The 11,107-nt window shown below is 41.7% G+C and overlaps 1 non-coding gene and 1 pseudogene across 1 annotated transcript; one reads left to right on the plus strand and one right to left on the minus strand.

Annotated features, from left to right (window-relative positions):
- Positions 1-1,199: 1,199 nt before the first annotated feature.
- LOC143629167 (uncharacterized) lies at positions 1,200-6,625 on the plus strand (annotated as a pseudogene).
- Positions 1,736-1,840, minus strand: LOC143629176 (small nucleolar RNA R71). The gene has a single exon (XR_013152894.1). It is a non-coding gene; the product is annotated as a small nucleolar RNA R71 (small nucleolar RNA).
- Positions 6,626-11,107: the final 4,482 nt, after the last annotated feature.

The raw sequence follows: 11,107 nt of genomic DNA on the forward strand, positions 1-11,107 counted from the left end.
TGCCTGTTCTTTTGATTGTTGTTGTATTAACCCTTATGGGCTAAATACCTTTACTATCTAGACAATGTTGAAGCTTTTACTAATGTGATTTATTATCTATGCATGATTATGGTAAATTGGTTTTCTTTCAAGAATATGTTGAAGTTATGAGTTGATATTGATGATGTTCATGCTTGTTAGAATTGCATACCTTGTTAGTCTTACAAATGTTTAGGCATTCATGTTGGAAAACTATGTTCTAGATGTTTGTTTGTAAACTTTGAATGCTCATTTTCTTTGTTTACATTACTAAGTTAGGAATGACTAGTAAAGATTAGCTTGGTTATAATATTGTTGATGAGCATGAAACCCTACACTTGATATTGAAAAATTGATGAGTGTTGTTATGATTCTTGACTTGGTGATTACTTGCTAGTTAAAGTTTCATAAGTTGATGTTTAATTCATGAGTTTAGCTAGTTAAGTGTAATCTTAGGTGGTTAGAATGTTGTTCATGCTAGCTTTCCTTGGTTATGAGACTTTATTGTTTTGACAAACAAGTTAGTCTATGTTTATTTCTTGATTGAAAACCCATCATGATGATTATTTGTTAGTATTAGGTTGCTTGATTGTAATCTAGTATCTATATTTAGATTCATGATGTTTTACCATAATATTGCTATTTAATCATATTGGTGGAGTGGATTCATGTCTAGGTAGTTTTGTTGGATTGATTGTTCTTGTCTTTTCACTTGCCTTGTTTGACTGTATGTTAGTTTAATTAGCTTAAAAATTCACTTTGATCTAGTTGTTCGGTTTTTCAATTACAAAGATTTAGTATAAAAAAAAATTAGCCGTGTCCATGGATTGACACTCTGTTCTTGCCGACGCTTTATTACAAACGATAGGTACACTTGCCTTTCGTGTGTGGTTTAGTCGTAGGTGAAAACCTATTATTTTTAAAACCCGATTTGTGTGGAACTTTTATCCAAATTTATCTATATATTCACACACGTCAAGTTTTTGGCGCCGTTGCCGGGGACGCGGTGTTTTACTTTTGAAAATGATACGAGTAATTGATTTGCCTTGTTGATATTTTTGCTCTATTTTATTTTAGTCTATTTCATTTTTATTCATTTTGTTTTATTTTATTTTAGTTATATTTTTATATAGTTTTCCGTGTCTTGTCTGTTTCCATTCCGCGTTTCTTTCGGGTGATGCATGTCCACCACACCCGGTCCTGATCTTGTTTCCCCCTTTTCTGAACCCGAGCGATATCTTCGAGAAGGTTTGAGGAGGAGAGCACGAGAAATTTTCGAAGTCATTGAAAACGAAGTTGTGGAGGACGATGCGAATCCCGAGGTTGAAGAAATGGCGGATCCAAACAATCAAGGTCGCATGGATGACTTCGCCACGCCATCCCTCGATGGCTATGGCAGCGGTGTCCCGGAACCCGAAATTACCGTGAGTTTCGAGATCCAGTCGAGTATTATTCATATGGTCGAAAATTCCGTCTCTTTCCATGGCCTCTTGAACGAGGACCCTCACTCTCATGTTGCGCATTTCCTTCGATTATGTGCGACATTCAAGAACCAGGGGTGTACGGACGATGCCGTGAGACTCTGACTTTTTCCGTTCTCACTTCGCGGGGCTGCCTTGGAGTGGTTAGAGGCACTCCCTTCCGGTTCCATCACCACTTGGAACCAATTGGTTGAGCAGTTTCTTCTTCAGTACTTCCCACCCGATAAAACTGCAAGATACCGAGCAAAAATCACTGGTTTTCGTGTTGATGATGACGAGTCACTTCATGCTGCATGGGAGAGGTTCAAGGGCTTGTTGAGAAAATTCCCTCATCACGGTTTGAGTCGCGGTTTTCAGTGTCGTAAGTTCTTTGATGCTTTATCCGGAGCACAGAAGCAGGCTGTTGATCAGGTTGCGGGAGGAGATTTCGGTAGGTGTACTCCCAACGAGGCGTTGGATGTCTTGGAGCGAGCTGCTAAGAAGAGTTTTGCATATAATCCGCCTCGTAGTATTCCTTCCACTAAGGGCGTTCTTCATGTCAATTCTAATACTCTTGTTTCCGCCCAGTTAGAAGCCTTGACCAAAAGATTTGACCAGATGCAATCTGATCTGGCTAAGTCTAGCTCTCGTTGTGGGGTGTGTGATGGGAAACACCAGACCAGTCAGTGCCAGCAGGCCATGGTGGTGGAGGATGTTGACTTTGTAGGTCGCCAAAACAATTCCTACAGTAACTCCTATAACCCGGGATGGAGAAATCATCCAAATTTCAGCTGGAAAGATGGTGGTGGCAGTCAAAATCAGAATCAAAAGCCATCGGGGTTTGACCGAAATCCAAATTACCAAAGTCAACCCCATAACCAGTCTTACCATCAAAAGCCTCAGTTTTAGGGTTCCAGCAGTGGTGGGTCTAGTGTTGAAAATCTTTTGACTCAGCTTTTGGCTAAAACCGAGACCTCAAACAAACTGGCTGAACAGAGGAACCTGAAGATTGATGAGACTCTCCAGAGACACGATCATGAGTTGAGGAATCAGAAAGCGTCCATTCAGACCATTGAGAATCAAGTTGGACAGATTGCTCAGCTCCTCTCTGCGAGACCACCGGGTAGCCTTCCGAGTAACACTGAGATTAATCCGAATGCCGAGGCTAAGGCTATTACCCTGAGGAGTGGTAGATCCACCATTCCTGTTGATGCATCGGTTTCCACACCAAAAACGATAGCCGATGAGATCGAGACTGAGACTCCTAGTGGGTGCACCCGAGGTTAACCTCAGAAAGTACCGCACAAACCAGTGAGCCAGTCAGGACTTATGTTCCTCCAATTCCATACCCAGGCCGTTTGAAGAAGCAGAAGACGGAAGAGCAATACGGGAAATTCTTAGAACTTTTTAAGCAGCTTCATATCAATCTTCCGTTTCTCGATGCGTTGAAAGAAATGCCTAAGTATGCGAAGTTCCTGAAAGAGGTCCTCTTGAATAAGAGGAAATTAGAGGAGCTTTCTTGTGTGACTTTGAATGAGGAGTGTTCTGTCGTTCTTCAGAATAAATTGCCCAAGAAAATGACCGATCCGGGCAGTTTTACCATTCCATGTTTGATCGGTAGTTTATCTGTTAGTAATGCTTTAGCCGACCTAGGTGCTAGCATAAACTTGATGCCTTATTCTGTTTTTGCAAAGCTAGACCTAGGTGAGCCTAAGCCTACTCGCATGAGCATTCAGCTTGCCGACCGCTCGGTAAAATACCCAAGAGGTATAGTTGAGAATATGCTTGTGAAAATCGACAAATTTGTGTTTCCTGTTGACTTTGTGATTTTGGACATGGATGAGGATAAAAATGTACCACTCATCCTAGGTCGACCTTTCCTAGCCACTGCTAGAGCTCTCATTGATGTCTGCACCGGCAGACTCACTCTTAGAGTAGGAGACGAGGAGGTGACCTTTGATATTGGGAGATCCATGCGCCACCCACATGATCATGATGACGTGCTCTATATTGATACCATCAATTCTTGCGTCTGTGAGCACATACAGGACACGTGTGAGGAGTATTCTTTGGATACTCAGTTGTTTGTTAGAGAGGTTCCTGACTTGGTCAGTGGGCCTCTGTTTGAGGAGTTGGTCTGTGGTGTGGATCACGAGCCTCCTGAGTGTCTAGAGAGGATTGAGGATGTTGATCGCGTTGCCGAGCCTAAGGCAAAATCTTCTGTTGTGGACCCACCATCTATCGAGCTTAAGGAACTCCCGTCTCATTTGGAGTATGCGTTTTTGGAGGATGGGTCCCGCCTTCCTGTTATCATTTCTGCGAGTTTGTCGAGTGAGGAGAAGGTTAAATTGCTCACGGTTCTAAAAAGGCACAAGCATGCGATTGCTTGGAAGATCATGGATATAAAAGGGATCAGTCCATCCTTTTGTACCCATAAGATCTTGATGGAGGAGGAGTACAAACCCGTGGTACAGCACCAACGACGTCTCAACCCTAATATGAAAGACGTTGTGAAGAAAGAGGTCATCAAGCTTCTCGATGCTGGATTGATTTATCCGATCTCTGATTCCCCATGGGTGAGCCCGGTGCAGGTCGTCCCGAAAAAGGGCGTTATGACGGTTGTTGTGAATGAGAAGAACGAGTTGATTCCTACACGTACTGTCACGGGATGGAGAGTTTGTATTGACTACCGCAAACTCAACGATGCCACGAGGAAAGATCATTTCCCACTTCCCTTTATCGACCAGATGCTGAAGCGACTGTCGGGAAAGATGTACTATTGTTTTCTTGACGGTTTCTCGGGATACTTTCAGATCCCCATTTCTCCTGAGGATCAGGAGAAGACGACATTCACATGTCCCTATGGCACATTCGCCTACCGGCGGATGCCCTTTGGACTGTGTAATGCCCCAGCCACGTTTCAGATATGCATGGTGGCGATTTCTCATGATATGATCGAGGAATCCATGGAGGTTTTCATGGACGATTTTTCTGTGTTCGGGTTTTCTTTTGATCATTGTTTGAAAAATTTAGAAAGAATGTTGGCTCGTTGTGAGGAGGCCAACCTTGTTCAGAATTGGGAGAAATGCCACTTCATGGTGAAGGAGGGCATTGTGTTAGGTCATAAGATTTCACAGGCGGGGCTTGAGGTTGATCGAGCCAAAATTGATACCATTTCGAATCTTCCGCCACCAAACTCGGTGAAGTCTATTAGGAGTTTTCTCGGTCACACGGGATTTTATCGGCGATCCATAAAGGACTTTTCCCAAATCACCCGCCCGATGACGAAACTCCTTGAGAAAGACGCCCCGTTTGTTTTCTCCTCCGAATGTCTTCGGGAGTTCGAGTTGTTGAAAGAGAAATTGGTGAATGCCCCTATCATGGTTGCCCCCGACTGGTCTTTACCTTTTGAGCTGATGTGTGATGCTAGTGATTTTGCAGTCGGGGCGATTTTAGGTCAAAGGCGAGATAAGCACTTTCACCCGATTTATTATGCGAGTAGGACACTGAACGATGCCCAGGAGCATTACACGACCACTGAAAAAGAGCTCCTTGCTGTTGTCTTCGCATTCGATAAATTTCGGTCTTATCTTGTCCTTTCTAAGACCATTGTGTTCACGGATCATGCAGCCCTTCGTTATCTTTTCAGTAAACAAGATGCGAAGCCAAGACTTATTCGTTGGATTTTGTTACTGCAGAAGTTTGACATTGAGATTCGTGATAAAAAGGGTGCTGAAAATGTCGCGGCTGATCACCTCTCTCGTCTTGAGTGCTTAGCTTCATCGGAACAAGTGGGGGTCCACATAAATGACAATTTCCCCCATGAGTTCCTCATGCATATCGAGACGCGTGATGAGGATCATCCTTGGTTCGCGGACATCGCGAATTTTCTTGCGAGTGGGATCGTTTTGAAGGGTCTTACTCACCAGCAAAAGAAGAAATTCTTTTTTGATGTTAAGCATTATTTTTGGGAGGATCCCTATTTGTTTCGTGTCGGGGCCGATCAGCTCGTGCGTAGGTGCGTGTATGGTGATGAAGTACGCAAAATCTTGAAACACTGCCATGAGGGCCCGACTGGAGGATACCATGGAGCCACATCCACGGCGAAGAAGGTCTTTGACGCCGGTTTCTTTTGGCCAACCATCTTCCGTGACGCTAATGACATGGTGCAGTCTTGTGATGCTTGCCAGAGGGCGAGCAACATCTCATCACGAGATAAGATGCCCCAGCGACCGATTCAGGTTTGTGAGGTTTTTGATGCTTGGTGCATCGATTTCATGGGACCTTTCCCAACTTCTTTCAGCCACCGTTACATCCTAGTAGCCGTTGACTATGTTTCAAAGTGGGTCGAGGCACAAGCCTTGCCCACAAATGATGCTAGGTCGGTGGTGAAATTTTTGAAGAAGTTGTTTTCTCGCTTTGGTGCCCCCAAAGCATTGATTAGTGACCGTGGGACACATTTTTGTAATGCCCAATTGGAGAAGGCATTGTCCCGATATGGTATCCATCATCGCTTCTCTACATCATATCATCCGCAGACGAGCGGGCAGGTCGAGGTCACAAATCGGGGCATCAAGAGAATCCTTGAGAAGACGGTTAATCAAAACCGTAAGGATTGGTCCAAGAAACTGGATGACGTATTGTGGGCTTTCCGTACCGCCTACAAAACACCGATTGGTACGACACCATTCAAATTGGTGTACGGGAAAGCGTGTCATCTCCCTGTTGAACTCGAGCATAAGGCGTATTGGGCATTGAAAAGTGCAAATCTTGATAGCGCAGGTAGAAACAGGTTTGGCCAGTTGCATGAGCTTGAGGAGTTGAGAGGCCAAGCTTATGAAAATTCGAGAATTTACAAGGAGAGAACCAAAAGGCTCCACGATGCCCGTTTGAAGGACCACAAACAATTCCAAGTGGGTGATCGTGTGTTGTTGTACAATTCTCGCCTTCGTTTATTCCCTGGGAAGTTGAAGTCCTGATGGTCCGGCCCCTATAGTGTTAGGCAAGTGTTTGATTATGGTACTGTTGAGCTTGGCCATGAGGATGGACGCATCTTCAAGGTAAACGGTCACCGTTTGAAACACTATTTGGGTGAGCCGGTTGCGGTCGCTTTGGAGATTCTTTCTTTCTACCCCAAGGACAACTAAATGCGGGGTCGAGTCAAGCTAAGGACTCGTTAATAAACAAGCGCTTTCGGGAGGCAACCCGAGGGATTAAAATTTTGATATTTCAGTGTATGTTTAATTGTTTCGTTTAGTATATATTTGTTGTTTTAGGGAATTGGTTCTAGCTTGAGTGTAGTGAATCATGGGGATTGATCAACCGAAGACGAGGTGAGTTCCATATTTTCAATTATGCAAGACACGGGAAGAACGGTGGTGTTTAGTTTTTTTTTTTTTTTTTTATAAGAATATTTATATTATATATATTTTATTGTTTTCTTTCAAAAAAAAAAAGAAAAGAAAAGAAAAGAGAGAAGAAGTAACGTGAGTTAAAAAAAAACAATACTCCTTAATAATAAAAGAAAAAAAAAACTCGCTTTTCACAATTATCAAATTCAAAACCCAAACAAACCACCGATCTTACTGTTGTCTCCGACGAGACTCCGACCCGATTTTCATCCGTTCCAGGTATATATTCAATTTCCCATGCATCTTCATTCTCTTTTAGCATCAATTTCAGTTTTATTTTACTTTGTTTCATGAGGTTTTACTTTCTAGATAGAACTCTGAGGTTTGGTTCTTGTTCGAGTCTTCTTGCCGAGAGAATGCGTTTGAGTTTGTCGATTCCATTGTGGTACAGATCATAGTTGTGTTTTGGACTCTCAATTTGCTGAAATTTTGATTTTAACCAAACAGTAGTTTGATGTGCTAAAATAGGGTTAATAAATATTTTTTGGTCATTGAACTAAACCTGTTGAAAGATGAATTTGAGTCCTTGCATCCATTCGTGTTATTTTGCTTAATGGAATTAAATTTTTGCTTATGAAGTATTGATGCCTAGATGAATGCAACTTTGGTTTCAACAATCTGGTTACTGGCTATGCTCTGGCTAAAGTAGATTCAATTTTTTTATTTTATTTTATTTTATTTTCTTATTATTTAAAAAAAAAGAGATTTTTATAAACTTTTTTTTATTATTATGCCCTCTTCGGCAATGCCAATGGCATATTCTTGTTTCTTGTTCCTTTACTAGTGAGCTTTATTTTCATGTTTAGTTTTTCAATTTTTTTTATTTGTTTATTTTACTTCATAATTGACACATGAGTTGGAATTTTCGCACGGACCAGTCATGATATGACTCGTATGGTACTCAATCTCCATTCTATACGAGTAATATTAAAGTTTCACATATAATTCACTGGTTCGTTGTGGAAGATTCTTGTTGAGATGTTAATCTGATCGAGATCAGGGAGGCAATATGTTGAAGTTAAATATGAACATGGTCATGCTTCTGTTTTGGCATAATCATGTCCCGACTTCCATGTGCCCAGTCCCACAAGAGGCATGATCATGCCTAGTTTATGGCATGACCATGCTTAACCCATTTTGAACAGTATGCTTTTATTTGAGTTTGTTTCTCTACAGATTATGGCTAGCGAAGCTCCAGGAGATCTCGGCCACCCATTCCTTCAGTTCGATGGAACCGAGACAGTGTATCAGAAACGTTTGGATGTGCTTTGGCCTCGCCGCCATCAGATGTTAGCCAGGCAGCGCCTTGATTTCGCCGTTTTGAAAAGTCTTTATCAGAGAAAGAGATGGGATGAAATTGTTTGTGGCCTGTGGCTCAAATTGCTCCGTATCCATCAGGTTCAGCATGTTGAATTGGTAATGGAATTTTTCTCGACCTACGAGTTCGCATACCCGTCCGAAGATTTAAACGATGATCATGCCATCCGTTTTAGATTGGGAGGTCGTTGGAGGAAGATATCAGTTGCCAGGCTTGGCGAGATTCTAGGATTGTATACGCCGGATGAGATTGACTCTGAGTTATTCGTTTCTGGGATCACTGAATTTCCATCTGAGGAGGTAAAAAAGCAGTTCTGGTCTGACCATGGTGTTGGTACTTATAATCCAAGCGCAACAAGAGCTTCTAAATTGAGGGACCCATTGTTGAGGATCTTGCATCGATGTTTGGTTTATTCAATTTCTGGCCGGGGTAATAGTGAGCAGGTGGTGAATCTCCGGGATCTGTTTTACCTTTATTGTTTAGTGCAGCCACATGCTTGCAACTTGGCACTCGTGATTGCAGATTTCTTAACTAATAGCACAAGAACAACGGCTGTTGGTGCTATCTTTGGTGGTCATTTTGTGACCAAGATCGCAAAGGCTTACAAGTTGCTTACTGTTAAGGCAATTGCGGGTCTTACACCGGTTGCAGAAACTGAACTTATGACCTTGAGGACTCTACAGAGTATGCATATGATAAGAGATACCCCCGTTAGGAAGAGGTTGGTTGACCAATGGAATCGGATTTGGAATCCAATTAGGCCAGGGCCGGACCCGGATAGAGCTCAAACAGCAAACCACGAGCGCCCGGTTCAAGTAACAGTTACGCGTGTGGGGGTCGATCCAGCCCCACCACCACCACCACCACCACCACCACAGCCACAGGAGGTCGTTATTCCCCTCTCCGAGCGCCGAATGTGGGCTTGGATGTACGAAACCTATCATGCCTGGGCTGCTGCAGCTGCAGTCGCTGGCATTCATGTTCAAATTCTAGTGCCATTCTTCATGCAGCCACCAATTGAACATGTGCAGCAAACCCCGGATGGTGACCTTGGTGGCATGGATTTGGATGATCCTTAGTGATGTCGTGAAGCAGAAGATGATCCCGGTTGTGGGATATTTTTGGTAGAGTTGTACTAGACTTTTGTACAAACTCGGTTGTTGCGTTTAGACGCTTTCTTTTTGTACTATTGCTTGGATGGTTGTCACCACGTTATGGATGTCATGTTTAGCATGCATGGGCTACATTTTGGTTAAGATCGCTGATAGGGAAGTTTCAGTTCTCTTTCACACTTCATTGCTTTGATTTTCTGTCATATTGCATGTTTTTATTGTACAACGAGGGCGTTGTGCAATTCAAGTGTGGGGAGGGGATTTAGACTTTGTTTGTCCAATTAAAATTTTTTGCAAAACTCCTGAATAATTTTTGTAGCAATCAACAATAACCATTAAGCAATTTTTAATTCAAACTTTAATTGCATTGTCATGAAGCACAAATCTTTAAGACACTCAAGCCGAAAATCTTTAAAAAGACATACCTTTAAGCATGGCAAACAAAAAGATTCACATTCTTGCCTTGCAAAAGTTACCCATTCCGCCCGTTTCCGTGAGTTGGCCTCGTCAGCTGTTTTTGCTCATGTTTTTGCGGACAATTGAGTGAGCCGGGTGATTATTGAAAGGTAGAACTTGTTTTCGGGAATGCATTTGAAGACCAAATACGTATACATGGTATAAACCATTGAGGAATTTAGGGTAAACCCACATGTCTAGCTATTTTTCACTTATATTTCCCTTACCCACATTATTCCCATAGTAGCCCATGTTTAGCCTTTTCCCGTGTTTTTCTTTTTCGCCCTATTTTTATAGCCCACTTAGCCATAAAGCCTTTTATTTTTCACCTATTTTTGGTTAGAAATCCGGTTCGGCTAAGTTAGTTCGTCTATTTTCCATTTTTTGTGTATGTATTCTAGCACTTGGGAATTTTAGAAGCACAATGCTATCTCCCAAAGTGAAATTTTAGTGTACCTATTTGTATACTATCTATGCAAAAAAAAAAAAAAAAAAAAAAAAAAGATTACTACAAGAAAAGAAGAGAAGAATAAGAAGTTAGTTCATCATATATAGGTGAAACTTGATTTCAAAGAGCAATTTTTGGTTCGTTAGCTCTGGGCTCGTTTGAACCATTTGGTTTAGTTAGTTAGATTTTGTTTTATAGCTAGCTTAGTTCCGGATTTTCTAGCCGTTTAGTCATTTTTCCCAAAAATTCCTTACCCTTACCCTAAGCCAAATTACAACTCTCAAGTACTCGTGTTTTATGCTATGTATGTGTCGGTTCGATTTGACCCTTAAACAAGCGTATGCCTTGCTTAGTCATCGTCTTGGCATCGAGTGTTCTCAACATGCACTATTACACGCATGATCACTAAATATAGCCGAGCGTATGAGTGAACATTGTGAGGTTTGCAAGGTGGGAATGTGATGACAAATTGTAATGTTCTCTAGATTATGTCTTAATTCTTATTAGGCTTGTTTGGAAATACATATACTGCTTGCTTGTAAATCCTTTAAACTTTGAATGATTATTGCTTACGGGTTATTCTTGCTATTATGGAGTTTGTTTCATTCGCTTGAGGACAAGCAAAGTTTAAGTGTGGGGATGTTTGATGTGCTCAAATTTATTCATATTTATTGCACATCTTTTACCTTATTTTACACACTTTGGTGGGAATTTAGTGGAAAAATATACTTATATATCGAATTGTGAATTTCCAGGGTTTGTTGAGGGGTTGTTGTTGAATTATGGAATTTATAGAGGGGCTACTGAAGGAATTGAACATTCATGAGAAGACATGACCATGTCTTTCAAATGACATGATCATGTTATTACTTTCTTAGCAAACC

The sequence above is a fragment of the Bidens hawaiensis genome, unplaced genomic scaffold (genome assembly GCF_021521415.1).
Source record: "Bidens hawaiensis isolate Kalapana, Puna unplaced genomic scaffold, B.hawaiensis_p1.1 tig00005168_1, whole genome shotgun sequence".
Classification (NCBI taxonomy): domain Eukaryota; kingdom Viridiplantae; phylum Streptophyta; class Magnoliopsida; order Asterales; family Asteraceae; genus Bidens; species Bidens hawaiensis.